Raw genomic sequence first — 15,516 nt, 5'->3', positions numbered from 1 at the left:
TGGGAAACGGGAGGGAAAGGGGGAGAGAGGGACCGGGACGGGGGTGGAGGAGTCCGTGGTGGGGAGTACCGCAAGAAATAAATCGGAACGGAAAAGACGATACAAATGGGATGCGCAGAGATGCTGTAAAAACGTGTCCGGCACGAGCACCCGTGACCCCCCTCACAGTGCGCGGGCGGGAGAGGAAGACAAGCGGTGCTGTAAAAACGCGCACAGAGGTTTTAAAGGAATTGCTGAACTCTACGCAATAGTCCGGCCTGCTGTGATAAAAGGAGCAATGGGAAGCTCTCAGAAATGCGGGCAGAGTTACTGCCGGCTTTCCACCCCTTGCCAGCACATGGAGCTGCCTGTCGTCATCTGGGTACACAGAATCCATCTACCAGAATAGCCCGGCTCCTGGCGTGCAGGCTGAGCAGGAAGGAGCCCGGCACCTTTCCTGTCCACACCACCCTATTCACGCTGCTAGCTCTGCATCCTTATCTCAGATGGCTCCTGCACAGCTGCTGCCTGAAACTGGCTGGTTTTAACACGAGCAACTAGTTTTAAAATAGGCGTAGTTTAAGCTGTGCTGTGATCACACGTCGGTACATCTTCAGGCCAGAAGTGCCGAAGCCTGTAATCAGCCCTCCTGCAGGATAGCACTTAGGCACACAAGTGGTCCCGTTGGTTTTAATAGAGCTGTTTGGGTAAGAGCTATTCAGCATATAGGAGGGATGCAGAATATTGTCCTGTGTGTTTATTCCTTGGCAAAAGATGTCAGCCAGTTTCCCTTTAAGAGGATAACAGCAATTCAGATTAAAACAAGGATTATGCTTTACTGTTTTTGCAGCACTGAGGTAAAGCCACATATACATTACACCTGATTTTGTATTAAATCTGTATCTTGTTGCCTCAGATGCACAAGTGTAATGTGCGTCTTGAACATTGCTGAAACACAGATCACATTTTACTGCCGTTTAGTCCAGGCACAAGGGATGAGAGAAAATACAAGACAGTGAAGAAAGCAACATTGTGATTGTAATTTAAGAGAATTTTATATCTGTTTGGAAAACGTCTGACTCCGTGAATTACAAGGTGGAAGGGAATTTGGTGCATAGTTTGCTAAGGTAAAAAAGAAATTGCTGCAACGTTTTCCACTCGCTGCTTGAACTGTTGAAATTCTACTGCATATGGGTGAGACAGTGCAGTTTTTACTGTAAACCCATTGAAACTTATGGTAGTTTTGCTGTTAACTGGAAGTAGGTTTAGACACTATTTGACATTGCTTTCTGTTACGAAACAGCATGAAACCATATATGCATAGGTCTGTGTTGTCCACACAGGAAAGAAAGTTCCCTTTGCCTGACCACATGCATAGGGCACTTAGTGAAAAAGATGCAAAGAGGTATAGATAAGGCACCATTCTCTTCTGCAGCCACAGCAATCCAGCAGGACCTCAGATCTTCAGAACACCTATATTTCTTTGTATACGTGTCTAAACGTACCTTAAACTGTTTTGTACATGCGCTGTGGAATCAGTCACACATCCAGAAAGGAAGATGAATGTGCCGGGTATATAAATGCACCTTGGTGAAAGTGGTATATGCTTGTATGAAAGCCCAGGATTCAGGTGTGGATTTACTGAAGCTCTGAAGGTCTGAAGCTTCTCCTGCTCTTCCCCACCACACTATGAGCACACACTGTTTGCCTCTGGAAACACGCAGGAGTCCAAAGAAGCACAGACTGCACAGGGCAGTGCTTCAGGAGGGTGCATGGCCCGTGGTGAGCACCCCACTGGCCATTGGTGACAATGAGCAATGACCAAACACTCCTCAGAGCTCTGACTGCTGGACTGAAGCTGCCTCAGCCTCCCCTGCACTCCCTGGCACCCAAACCCAGAACCTCTAGCCACTCCTGGGGTAAAAAACAGACTCAATATGATTGCTCTCTCTGCTGTTCAGTGTGGGCAGAAGTATTTTGAAGATAGTTGGTTTAAGGTCATCGAGCACAATTTCACATTGATATTGTTACTTTCCAGGGCCCTGTCCTTCTAGCCTTCCCTGCATGGAAAGGCTGCTTTGGGAAGAGAGGAGCCACTGGAGCCAGCTGGACTATGCATGAGTAAGTGTCATGCAGTGGTGCTGAGCACTGCAAAATGGGGACAAGTGCAATCACAAAAGCCAGATGATCTCTGTTCATGGTGGCTCTTGGCCCCAGGAGTCATAAACTGTTTTAATCTGCTTGAACTGTAAGAATCTGTGTAAACCACACACACACACACACACAGAGCCCCTGCTGATGAAATCCAGAGTAAACCCACACGCATTTGGGAAGGACAGTGTATGGGCTGGCTTATTCCAAACAAGCAGTGACACACATTGACCTGTAGGTGCATCTCCCAGGGAGTGAACTCAACTGAGTCCGTCTCAGGAGGCACTATAAAAACTTTTAAAATACCTAGAAGGATTAGTTCTGGATGTGGTTTTATTTTTGCCAGGGAACCAGGACTAGCCTTGGTGGTGTCAGTGTGGGTGCAGAGGTGTAAAATGGGTGTGAAAGAAGATCAACCGAATTACTTTAAGATCTGAAGGACGGGCTCTAAGATACATGTGCTCGAAGGCTGTGCAGATTTGCGTCTCTAAATAGCTTTTTTCCATTACTATGAGCAAGCAGCAGGAACAGCTGAGTGCTAAAGAAACAGCTGGCCTTCAGTGATAAGGGGTAGCTGTCACTTCATGGTGAAGTTTGAAAAACTTTATATTTAGAAGCAGAAGGGACAGCCATCAGCAGCCACACCCCAAAACCTGAACTGTTTGTGGTTTCTTTGCTGCCTGCAGTTGGTGATTGGAGTGGTAGTATTTACAATTTTAAATGTTACAGTGCCTTTCTTTTCCAAAATCCGTCCTGTGGCATGACATAGCATGTGAGATCAGTGACATCAGAACAGCTCACTGCCGTGAGCTGTGGTGAGGGCAGAGGTCTGAAGCTGACAATCAATTATTTAAGCAACTTCATTCACTATTCCCCACCTATGGCCTTAAAAAAATAATTAGGCCTATGCTGCTTTTCATATTTGGCTCATTGCAGCTATTGAATGTATCTTTCTTCTATCTTTTTAAATTCTCTACTGCATCTTATCCCTATGTCCAAAGATAACCCCCTACACTGTGCCTTGGAGTCCATCCCCCTGTTTCCTTGAGTGTTGCAAGGTTTAAGTAATCAGCAAAGAGTTAGTTGTCTTCCCGCACAGGAGGGGATCTGCACTCAGGGCTGCCACTGACAAATTTCAGCTCCTTGACTCAGCATTTCAAATCCCATTTAATTTCTCATCTCACCTGTGATTGAGATCACGAACTCTGTTTCCTAGGTGCAGAAGCCAAAACACCTCAAAGTTGAATAGAAAGAAGTTTCAGAAGTAACAGTTTTGTAAGTGCCCAAGCCCAGTTGGAGACACTGATTCTATTTACTCTCTCAAGTAAAGTGGGATCAAAGACCATTCTCCATCCCTGATCTCAGAGGGCAGGGCTTGGCCCTGTATCTCCTCTGGACTGCTACTGGCACACATGTGGCTTTTAGTCATCACTTTATTTTATGTGTGGTTTGCTTTTAGTTTGGGGTAAGTTTTTTAAGTTCAAAGTGCCTGAAGATGCGTGGCAGCCCATTAGGGAGCTGCTTTCAGACCTTATAGCTGAGGTTACGTGAATGAAGGTATGTGGGGTATCAGGGTTAACGAGTTGCTGCTGCAGTGTTGAGGGACTGTGTGGTGTGGAGGGGTCATGTTTGTGCAATCTCACCCCATGTGCTTCCTGGGTTGGTCCTTGACCTGTCACACCCCTTGAACTGAACCCAGGCATAGGCTTGGAGAGTAGCTTGGTCCAGGACCACAGCAGCAAGTACAATGGATACTGTGGGGTCCTATGGACCCGAGTGGCTCCCACACATTTGAGTTGGTGGGCTCTCTACGTGATGCTCACTAGTCCAGCTTGCTGTCTGGCCTTGTCCAGTTGTTTGAGTCACTGGCTTTCCCAAAACAATTGAATTTTTCCTGGTTTTGTTTGGGATTTAGCAAGGATTTATGTAACACTATAGTACACACACGCTTAAAAGTCAAATCTAAAAAAAAAAAAAAAAAGGTACTTCAAACTGAATGCCAGTCCCTTGTAACATTCATTTCTTGTTAATTGCTGTTATTATGAAAGACAACATTTGTATCTTAGCGTCCTTGAGAGTTTGGCTGCAGGGACCTCGATTGCCCCTCTCCGCCAGCACTCCCCGAGCAGCGAGACGTGCAGTACCCTGCCGCCAGCCCCTGCAGCCATTTCTGTGATCAGGCATGAAATTATTCTTAACTGATTGAAGTGAGGAATAGATTGAAAAGCTTGAGAGACGCTGATTTACTCCCATCATCCCGCTCTGCCTAAACCATGCCTGGCAATTTTGAACAGCATCATCCTAAAAATCCTCACTGAGGCTGCCACACTGGAAGCACTTCACAGAAGGCAGTGGTGTCACCGCTTTCGTTTTAAAAGACAAAAAAGAAACAAGGCAGTGGTGAAACAATTGGCCAGCGTCACTCAGCAAAGGCAGGAGAAGGGCTGGGAGTAGGGCTGGGTGTCCCAGTCCCCAGTCTGGCATGTTTGGCATTAAGATATACTGCAGAGTAAGGATTTGTTACATGATTTCAGATCTGAATCTCAGGCATGTCATGGTCTTATTACATTCCCTTGGTGTAGGAAAGGGGCCTTGTGTATGCTTGTATTGCATTAGGCTTCCACAAGGGGCTTTGTGTACACTTCTGTTGCATTAAGCTTCCACAAAATATATAGACTAGTGCAATGCAAAGAGGCTTTGAAGAAATCATGGCTCAGATACACTTTGTTAGAGTGGCCTTCTTGTTAGGTAACTTTGACAAAAACCCATCATATAGCAGTAAAAGAATATTCTGCCTTAATACTTAGCACCCTGCTGCAGTCCAGGACAGAGAGAGAAACAGAGCACGGTTGTGCACATGTGCTAGCAAAGGGAGCTGAAGCCAGCCTGCCTTTGGCAAACAGAATGTCCACTTCAGGAGGGAGGCAATTGGGCTTTATGAACAAAATCAGTCAGTAACAAAGTCTCAATGACATCTATGCTTAGAACATGGCACTCGCTTACTGCCATGGTCTGGTTTACATGGTGGTGTTCGGTCATAGGTTGGACTCGATGGTCTCAGAGGTCTTTTCCAACCTAATTGATTCTGTGATTCTGTACAGTAAAAAACATAGCATTTTCTCTACCCAAGGTACCAGCATCCTAGGTATCTGTCAGTCATGTCTGCTGAGTTTATAAGAGGAAGCTCCAAGGAATTCGTATTGCACTTTTGTCTGAAAATCTGTCTGGATGTGGAAGAATGAGTTCATGTGTCCTATGGAGACCAATAAAATAGATAGAGGCTGTTAGTTTATAGAATATTTATTATGGAGGAGGAACCAAGAAAGAAGAAGTTATATTTACAAATTTAAGCATGGAAATTGCTCACCTGGGTGCTTGGACATGCAAAATCTACTGAGTTGTAATCAGCTTTTGAATCAGCTTTTGAGATGAGAAGGAAATTAGAGGTGGACCCGTGATGTCTTTCCATACAGCCATTCTCCAGGAGCCAAGTGTCTACATACCTATATGGGAGAACAGGTTTTTATCACAGGACAGATATCTGTAACATATTTATAGGCCTGCAGTAATTATGTAAGCAAATTGCTGAGTTCTATTCCCAGTAGGGAAAAAATAATACCTAATGTGGCTGAATGAAATCTACTGCCAGCCATAGGATTCTGTCACTTATTTGTATTAGCTGTAAGGGAACCAAGTGAATCTGTGACGGGAAGATTGTAGTTACATCCCATATTGTGCAGTGATGATAATACTCTGCATTTCTATAGCGTGTCCAGCTCACGCATTTTAGACTGCTTAGTCAAGATTTTCCAGTCCAGGCCCTTAATAGATATTAGTAATTAGGTAAATAAAATGCTGTTCAGCTGAATGATGGAGGAATCAGTATTGATCCTGAGCCTCATGCTGCTGGTATAGTTGGGCCAGTGTTATCGTGGTAGAGATAAGAGAGCTCATACATCAATACACACGTTTGAGAGAAGATCAAAACATCCCAGGTGGTAAATAACCTGGACAATTGCCTGTAGGACCTAAAATTAGAGATCAGCACAAAGACTTGGCAGGTGAATACTCAGCAGATGCTGTCTTATCTCTCTATTTGCTTTAGAAGATTGGGTCTGACCCAAAACACGTTGAAATCAATTTGTGTCTTCTCCTTTATTTCGATAGGCTATGCACCAGGCTCTAATCAGTTGTGGGCCTAATTAAATGATTTTCCTCATTGCAAGCTAATTACTCCTATGGAGAAATGAAACTGAATGTTAGATGAGCACTCCGTAGGAACTGTATCTGTAACGTATGGTTTAGAATAAAAAATTATGGGCTTTATTTCACACTGTCTTGCACTCTCTTACTCCACCTAAAGCAAGGAAAATGGCCAACTCTCTTTTTGTGGTATACATACGGAAACAGTGAAGTGTCAGGTGGGATGACTGTAACAAGCTCCCTTCCTTATGCAACAAAAAAGCTAGTGCAAGCAGGAAATCATCAGCTTTCAGCATCCAAGAGAGGAAGAAGCTGCAACAAGGAGGTCAGATATCAGCAAAATGTTCTGTTGATGAGGTCAGCAAGGCACTGGGCTAGGCTACCTGGGGAACCTTTGGCAGCTCCAGCATGAGAGCCTGGCAAGAGGCTTGGCTCCAGCCTCAGGCAGGGGATGGAGCACCCAGGGACCTCCTGGGCCACTCTTGCCAGTGCCTGATTGGAATTTTGCACCAATTTGAGGAAAAATGCAAGGTACAAATTCAGTGCCATCACTTTGTGGTGATGGGCCATTTGCTGTTCTTGGACAAATGGCAAAGCAGGTAATGTAAAAATGTGAAATCTAAAGTAATTAATTAGATAATGGGAAATCAATCGTGCTAATGAGTATCTAACTGTTGTCAGACTCCTACTATAGCTGTGTGGATAGGACTGATTTAGTGATTACTTTTTTTAGGGCTCACAGGTGGGATGCATAGGTCTGGCCAAACAATGATCCTATGTGCAGCTTCCCTTATAATTCTTCCCAGCTAAACCTTCAAGGTGAGTGTTGGGTTCGGGGCTTTGCTTGAGGCACTAAATCCCAGCAAAGGAGAGACGTTTGCTCAGCAACCCCAAAACACTTCTTTGACATCATGGAAGTAAAAAAGAATGGCCTCCAAAAGGGACAACTTGCCAAAAGCAATCTTGCATGCAAAAAAATACCACTTAAACTGCTCTATCTGTTTGGGGACCAGAATCTAAGATGCTGTAGCATGTGGGGGTTATGACCCAGGCTTTTGTAACCCACACAGCACTGTATCTGCTAAATGTGATGTATGCAAAATGCAAACCTTTCTATGAGTCAGCAGTGCCCTGGCAGCCAGAAGGGCCAACCTTGTCCTGGGGGACATCAGGCAAAGCATCGCCACCGGTCCAGGGAGGGGATTGTCCTGCTCTGCTCTGCACTGGGGCAGCCTCACCGTGAACATTGAGGCAGTCTGGGGCACTGCAATATAAGAAAGATATTAAGCCATTAAAGAGAGTCCAAAGGAGGGCAATGAAGATGGAGAAAGGCCTTGAGGAGAATCTGTATGGGGTGTGGATGAGGTCCTTGGTCTGTTCATCCTGGAGAAAAGGAGATTGAGGGGAGACCTCACTGAAGTTACAACTTCCTTGTGAGGGGAAGAGGAGGGGCAGGCACTAATCTCTTCTCTGTGGTGACCAGTGACAGGACCCAAGGGAATGGCCTGAAATTGTGTCAGGGTGGGTTAGATATTCAGAAAAGGTTCTTCATCCAGAGGGTGGTTGGGCACTGGAACAAGCTCCCCAGGGAAGTGGTTATAGCACCAAGCCTGACAGAGTTTAAGGAGTGTTTGGACAACACTCTTGGGCACATGGGGGTTCTTGGGAGTGTCTTGTGCAGGGCCAGAAGTTGGACTTTGATGATCCTTGTGGGTCCCTTCCAACTCAGGATATTTTGTGATTCTGTGATTCATCCTCAAGCAGATGTTTTACCCTGCAAGTGTCATGTGGGATGCCACATCCTTTGTGTTGATTTTAGCACTGGGAGAAAATTTCAGTAACAAGGAGCTAGTGAGGTGGAAGAAACTGGGAGGCAGGATGGAGAATTCAAACTTACTTTATTTGTTTTCCTACCAGCTTTCCACAGGTCTGTTTTTTTGCCTTGTACTTGGCTCTGTGTCTCTGATCCCTTCTGTCCTGTTTTTGTTCGCCTTCCTTTGTTGCCGATGGTTTCACGCTGTTTCCATTCCTCTCTTTCGTGTGACACAGATTCTCTGCCTGAGCCACGTCCAAGGTGTTGGACTCCCTGCAGTTACAGCACAGAGACCTGATACCGAGGACACAACTTCCTGCCTCACTGACAGTGCCTGCATTGTGTAAGTGAATGTGTGTTTTACCAGCCCGCAGAAAAGAAGTTTCAGGGCATTACTAAATGGATTCTCCTTTTTCCACCTTCTCAGGACACTGGCAGCTCTTCAGTTCTTCTTCATTGTTACTGTTCTCTTGGTATCTACAGGAGACTAGTCTAGAGGACCTACACACAGTGAGAGAGCTTTTTCTAATGTGAAAACCTTTCAGTCAACACAGAGAAAACAGACAAAGGTAGGAGAAAGTAGTTACGAATAAATCTTCCCTATGAAAGGGGAAGTAGAAAACCAGAAAAATCCCTGGATCTCTTTAGTAGAGGAATGGGATACCTGTAGTGACTTGTAGTAACTTGGATACCTCGAGTCCAGTTCAGGGCTTTCACCACAAAATGGTCCTTCTTCTGTTTACTGGGACCAGTGTAACATGGGGATGGACTTTCACTTTTGCCTCCCATTTGGATGTGCTAAGGATGGTGAAAGGTAGACCTATATCAGACAACTGCCATGACAGTATTAGGAAAGGGCATTTCACCACTCACTCACATGGGAAAGTGTAAGTCATGCCAGGTCACTCTGTCACCTCTCTGTTTTTGAATTAAATGATGAGGGTTGTTTAAGTGTTATGTATGCTGTCAGTTATGCCAGGGGGGTGAGAAGATTAGTAAAAGTATATTCCCCTTGTATAAAAAGATAGGTATTATATTCAGAAGTGCACTGGTTAGACTTAAAGCTTTAACTTCTAATAAACATGTCTGGAGTTTGAAGGCGCCCCTGATCTATGGCTACAAGGTATTGTAATTAGCATCCAAACTCCTGTGAACTCAGGAAGTCCCTGAAGAGAGGTAATCCCTGATTGCTGAGCAGTAGTACTGCTCAGTTCTGAAACATTATCATAAACTACCCAATAACTGTGAATGAACAAAGGCTGACACAACCCACACAAAAGGTAGCTTTTGTTGAGACTCAAGGAGCCAAGACTGGTGCCAAAAGTGGCTGGAGCAGAACCTTGTTATGACCTTGTGCGAAGCAGCATAGGTCTTGCACCCAAGGGGAAAGACTTGGTGCTGGGGTAGATTGGCCCTACTCTGTGGGTCAGTGGTGGGGGAACAGGTTGTGTCTGGTGAGGGGAAAAAAACCCCAGGAGGTGGCAGGTTCTTGGTCCACCCCTGCTTATTCCTCTATGACTGGCCAAACAATACTCTTAAAGTCTTCTTTGACATTGAGCAGAAAATCCTTATCCTAGGACTCATTCTTCTGTTTACAGCCTTGCCTTTGCTTTCCAAATTCAGATATGTGCTTTACACTAGCAGGCAGTATGATGGCTTAATGAAGAAGAGGTCAGTATTATTACTTCCACGTGACCTCTGTTTTCATTGTCTGTATCACTGACATCTAATCAAACACATTAAACTATCCAAAATGCACACATCTGGGCTCTTTGTAGAGTATGTTTGTTTTATTTTTTTAAAGCTTTGCGCACCTGTGGAGTCTACTATTTATTGTATGATGCTTTTTGCCACTTAGGCACTATGCTTAATCAGATTTGTAAATTAATTCTCTCCTGGGGTTTCTCTTTGTGTGTTCAGAAAGCATAAAAAGTGTTCATGACACGCTTCAAAACACACACTGGTTACATTAGTCATCCTCTCAGCATAATGGTTTTATGGTGCACACTTTCAGTTAAAAAAAGCCCACATTTCCTTTAATCCAGTTTCTTTCCCCCACTTTTGATCCCTAGAGTTATGTTACATGTTAGTAAACATCTAGCGACACACAAAGGCTGTAATTGCCTTATTGCTTTTTTTTTTCTTGCTAGAGGAAAAGAGCTACTGTTTACATCTTGAAATATCTGTTATTACTTTTTATGATATATTCAACTGAAAACATTTTCAAACAGGAACTTTGCCTTCTTCTGGCAGCTGGAATGCTGATTGCAAAAAGGAGTGCTGCTGAATCATGGCATGCCTTCCTCCTGCTTTCCCTGAGCCATTTTCCCATCCTGGCAGTCCCAGCCCATGTCAGGGCTGAGGCTTGGATGGGAAAGGGCAGCCTGATGGGGAGCACCAAGCTCTCCATCAGTGCTGCCCATATCTTCATGGATGGACCATCCCTCACCCTCCATGCCCCTTCCTTGTCAAGTTGTTCAAAACACCTCCTAGTCAACAAAACTTTTCTGTGGCAAACACTGCCATGTGGGAAAGGATTTTTACAGCAGAAAATGTCACTAACGTTGGTGAAGAAGAGGGTGCTTGGGTAGCACTGCAGGGCCCCTTGGCAAGAGAGGAGGGCTGCCATGGCCGTTGAACCACAGCCTGAGAGCTACAGTGACAGCAAGCGGCAGCACATCTCTTTGGGAGCGAGGGATACTTCTCAGAAGTCAAGTCCACAGCCAGGATGTCTAGTTCCATAGACAAATGTGATTGCAGTCTTCTCTTTATGCCAGTGGGACCCAGGGAAAAATCTCTCTTCATGATACTGCATGCTCATCCTTGTACTCTCTAGGCAGCCTTATCTAAACACCCCACCCCACCCCACACACTCCCCCAATCTCTTGTCCCTTTGTGTTTCACAGGAAACAAGTAGATAAACCACAGATCTCAATTTCCTAGTTATGCAAAAAAGTAGAAACTCCTACACTTTCAGAAGCTCAAAAATGCTGAAGTGGTTGGAAAAAAAGGCAAAGAGAAGACCTGAAACCGAATGGGGATTTCACACTGTGGATGCTGGGATGTCGTAGACATTACAAAGATGTGGGGTGCTCTCTCACCACACTCACTCATACATGTGTTTCCTGAAGGAGAACAGCAGTGGATGGTAGATAGAGCCCCATCTTTGAGGAAGGACCCAGTAGGAGGAAAATCTTTTGTCTGATGGAGCAATCCTTGATTCTGAGAAGAGAAAACATTGCGTTGATTGCTGCAGAGAGGAACTTGCTCAGCTCAGTGGGGAGGAACCTGGCTCTAGCACTGCTCTCCAGCAGGACCCTGGGGATTTCTAGACATGTTTTTGGCCAGACCATTTCTTCTCTCCCAGCCTCCCTCTTTCCCTGGAGCTGTGCCTGCCTCAGAGCTGTGGGATAACCAGATCCCCTCAGGACTTCACCTATTCTGCACCAGTGTGGGCACATGAAACTGCAATAAATGCATGTGATGGAGCCCCAGCAAGAAGCTAGAGGGCAGCTATGCCTGTACTGTTGCTGCCCCACTTCTGAGTGATGCAGTCAGTGCCGGTCCCGTTGCCTTCACCGTGGCTGCCAGGGCACGTGTTTGTGTTCCTGGGACACCTGGAGGGGCTGAGCTCATCCCATCAGAGCAGCTGTTTGTTCCCCTTCTCCCTGGTTTCACATGTTCACTCTCAAATCTTCTCCTTCTTGACAGTTGGTTCACAGCAAATGATTTAACCCCTTCCAAATTTTCCTGTGTTAGGTAACAATTCTGGGAAATGGGATAGGCATCCAAATAAATGCACCTGGAGGGTAAGTGGGCTGTGCTGAATGCAGCCTGTCAGAGGGACCCTCTCCTGACTGCCACTAGCAGGTAATGCTGCAGCTCCTGGTACCGGTACTTACGGAGCCTGTTTTTTACCCAGTTACCATATCATAAAAGCCTGTACACGTCTCTGTATTCTCACTTGCTATTTCCTTGTTCAAACGTCTGTATATTTTTCTTTTCCCTTGGGAAACAGCGGAGTGACGTGGAGGAAGGAGGATTCCCTGATTCTGGTGAGTTCTGGGAACGAGTGCCACAGTTTTCAGCCAGACGCCAAGAAACTCAGGTAATTCACAGGCACAACTCACATTTGTTTCCTTAGCAGCTCTTCTGTTTTCCAGCACATTGTCAAGGACACAGGGAGAGGAGAGGTTCATCAGGCACTGCAGGCAGCTGCCCAGGCTTGCAGGCAGCTTCAAATTTTAGGACCAAATCATGAACCATGGAGGACTGACTGGCAGCAGAGTGTGGGCAGGGCTTTCTGCAGCCTGTGCTGCTGCCTCCACATCAAACTACCCTTGGCCTGGTAGAGCTGTGCTGTCTGCAGGGCAGCTGCACCAGCTTGTCCTGGATGAGGACCTGCTGCCCATCCCATTCCAACTCTGCCTCAGCCTCCTTCTCTGTTCTCACATCGGGAGCAGAACATGAGAGTGAGTGTCTCTGTGGCTTTCCAGTCCCTGCTTTATCCAAGAGGATGTTTGTTTCCTGCAGAGGAAAGCACAGTCAGATGTCACGCTAGAGGAAAATCAAACACAGGGCCAGACTGGTGTCTTTTATGAGTCTGTAGAGATTTCATCAGAGCTTAACTTGGCTCATCAAACCAAGCTCTGATTTTGTCCATTGCTAGTGGACAAACTCAGGGGACTAACGCAGGGACAGGTAGATGCTCAGTTTGTTCCCAGTGTGGTGTGTCACATGAGACAATCCCAGTTGGAGTGAGCATTGGTTATCCTGTATTGAAAATGGGAGTGCTGACACTGACCATGCAGAGCTCTGGGAATGGAAAAATATGATAATAATGCGGCAGACCCTACACATTGCTAGTGATCTGCTGCTGAATGGTGCCACATGGCTTCACTGCGTGATGCTTGTCCAACACATTTGTTGCTCCAAGGAAACTTGGTTCCTCCAAAACACCACATATGCTGAAGCTGTACAGGTTGTCCTGTGAGAATCAGAAATCCGTGGTAGCATTAGGTAGATCAGGAAGATGGACTTTTTAGGTGGGGAAGGACCTTACCATCCCCTCCTACTGGTGGCCTTGGGAGTGATTTGGAGAATTTCACACCAAAGGATCTCGACTCCTGAATCTTCCTGTTGTCACTTGCAATTCCTTTACCTGTATCCATTGTGGAATGGCTAATTGTGCCCATTTCAGCCTAACATTGTCCTATTTTCTCTTGGTTTCTGCTGATGATATTACACATAGCAATCATTTTTGGTCAAGAATATTTTTATTTTTGTTAATTGAGGTACTTCTCATAACAAAAATCTTTCTTAGTCTGGTTACTGTTTTCCCTTATGGAGAATATTCATTCAGCAATTACCTTTGCCAAAGATGATGTAGTGCAAGCAGGTGTCACAGCCATACTTTCAGCCATACGGAAAATACATTCCATTTCTGACAGCGATCCTGCTGTTTCAGTAGAAGGCTACCCCATGCAGAGATAGGCTGGTTAGATCAAACTGTACTAATTGCAGAGTGATTTGGAAATCTGTTCCACTTGCAAACAGAATGAATCTAACACTTTGTAACGTTGAATTAACAAAGGTCACATTTCATAAATATTACCAAGCAATTTTCATAGATAATGCAGCAGGCTAGTTAATGATTACAGCAGTAAACTTCTGACGTAAAGCCATGATGAATAAGGGACATATTTTTAAAGCTTCCGTTATTATTGCCTTGGAGATCTTAACCAAAGGCAGCAGAAATTATTAGTGTCCAACACATCTTTAAAATTAAACCCATCAGGCTATATCTGGTCTTCCCGATGGCTTTTGTGTTAGGAACTGGAAATTTGAAGAGATTTTAGAATATAAGTCAGATCCTCAATGGGAAAAAAGCATGTTGGTTTCAATCTAGTTATACTGGATTTTGCACTGTGAAAACCAGCTTCAGTAACTGGTGGGAATTGGCAGAGCTAAGGCTAAGAAGGGATGCAATTCTCCCTCTTGTTCCAACTGCTGGATCTGCTGGATCAGGGCAGCAAATTTTAGTAAAGATCTAGGTCTGCTCCTAGGACTGACCGCAGAGACTGATCATCTCCTGAGACTGGGTCCAACACTGTTTCCTAGATGGAATGGTATTCAAGCTACCTGAGCAGTAATCTTGATCAAATCTGTGGGATTAGCTCTGTAGGGAAGCAGTATTGTACATGTCATATGTGAGAGAAGGTGGTGGAACAAATCCTGGGATAAAACAGGAATCTTGGGCCCATGTACCAACAGAGGACTTAAAACCAGAGAATGTAATTTTCCAGGATTTAGTTAGACATGTTTTGCATCCAATAGCCCCTCACTCATAGACAATCCATATTTCCCAGTGGAGTTTTATCTTTTGTGAGCCATTCATGTCTGAATTTGATGGGGCAGAAAATCTTGGTATGCAACTGTGGGACAACTGTCATCCAGTAGTGCTTAAGGGTGGAGGGCTTGGGAATCAGCAAAATTCCAGCAAGCATTTTATATTTCCTTCATCCAGAAGAAACCTAGAGGGATGGAAAGTGGCTAGTGCCACTCTGTAATGAATTTTTGAGAGAAATGACATGTGAAACGTGCAGCCCTTTGTGAAACATGCAGTGATGTCCAGGCACTTGGATGAAGAGGTGGAAACTGTTCCATCTCTATTTGGGAAAGCTGTTTGACAAGGTGAAACACGAATTGTCCATGCAGTGATGCCATTTGGACATAACAGGTTTTAATTTTCAATTTTTAGATGTTCACGCTTTGAGAACTTCACGAACCTAAACCTAAAAATGTAATTCCTTGAAAACCTAGTGCAATTCATGTGACAAAAAAAAACCAAACAAAAACCCCACAGCAAAACAAAACTCCAACATTCATGCAAACAGCAGCTCAGCTAAACATAAAACAACCCAATTGTGGAAACCAGCCTAAAACACAATGAGCACCACAGTCAGAAAAAAACCTAGAAGGCTTTTCCCACAGCCGGGGACCCCGCCAGGCAGAGGTCTGCGGGGTTGCTGCTCCCTAGAGGGCTCACCCTGCCTGCAGCCAGCACTTTCTCCAGCCCTGCCTCCATCCCAGCTGGAATGGGCTGAAAAATAACTGGAAGTTTCTTGTCCGAGCAGACGCGCGGCACAGCCAGTTCTTCGTTGACAAATGAGCAAAAGAAAATAAAATATCACACTGTCATTTAAAAATAGCTTCAGTAAAAATGCCACAGGGAGTGCTTTCACCAAGCAGAGATCAGCGACTGATTAGGGAGGGTTATCAGTGTACCTGGTGCCGGATAAAACCCGATCCCGCTGCAAGGCATTCTCCCTCAGTCAGACAGATTGTGGGTTTGTGCTGAATGCCTGAGA

General features: G+C 45.1%; 1 long non-coding RNA gene across 1 annotated transcript; it reads left to right on the top strand.

The window, feature by feature from the left end:
• Positions 1 to 56: 56 nt before the first annotated feature.
• Positions 57 to 12,254, top strand: LOC113975646. The gene is made up of 4 exons (XR_003536866.1): positions 57 to 2,100; positions 8,383 to 8,489; positions 8,574 to 8,715; positions 12,165 to 12,254. It is a non-coding gene; the product is annotated as an uncharacterized LOC113975646 (long non-coding RNA).
• The last annotated feature ends 3,262 nt before the right edge of the window (positions 12,255 to 15,516 follow it).

The sequence above is a fragment of the Neopelma chrysocephalum genome, unplaced genomic scaffold, assembly GCF_003984885.1.
Source record: "Neopelma chrysocephalum unplaced genomic scaffold, ASM398488v2 Primary Assembly neopelma1_142, whole genome shotgun sequence".
Classification (NCBI taxonomy): domain Eukaryota; kingdom Metazoa; phylum Chordata; class Aves; order Passeriformes; family Pipridae; genus Neopelma; species Neopelma chrysocephalum.
This window is presented reverse-complemented; position numbering and strand designations above follow the sequence as displayed.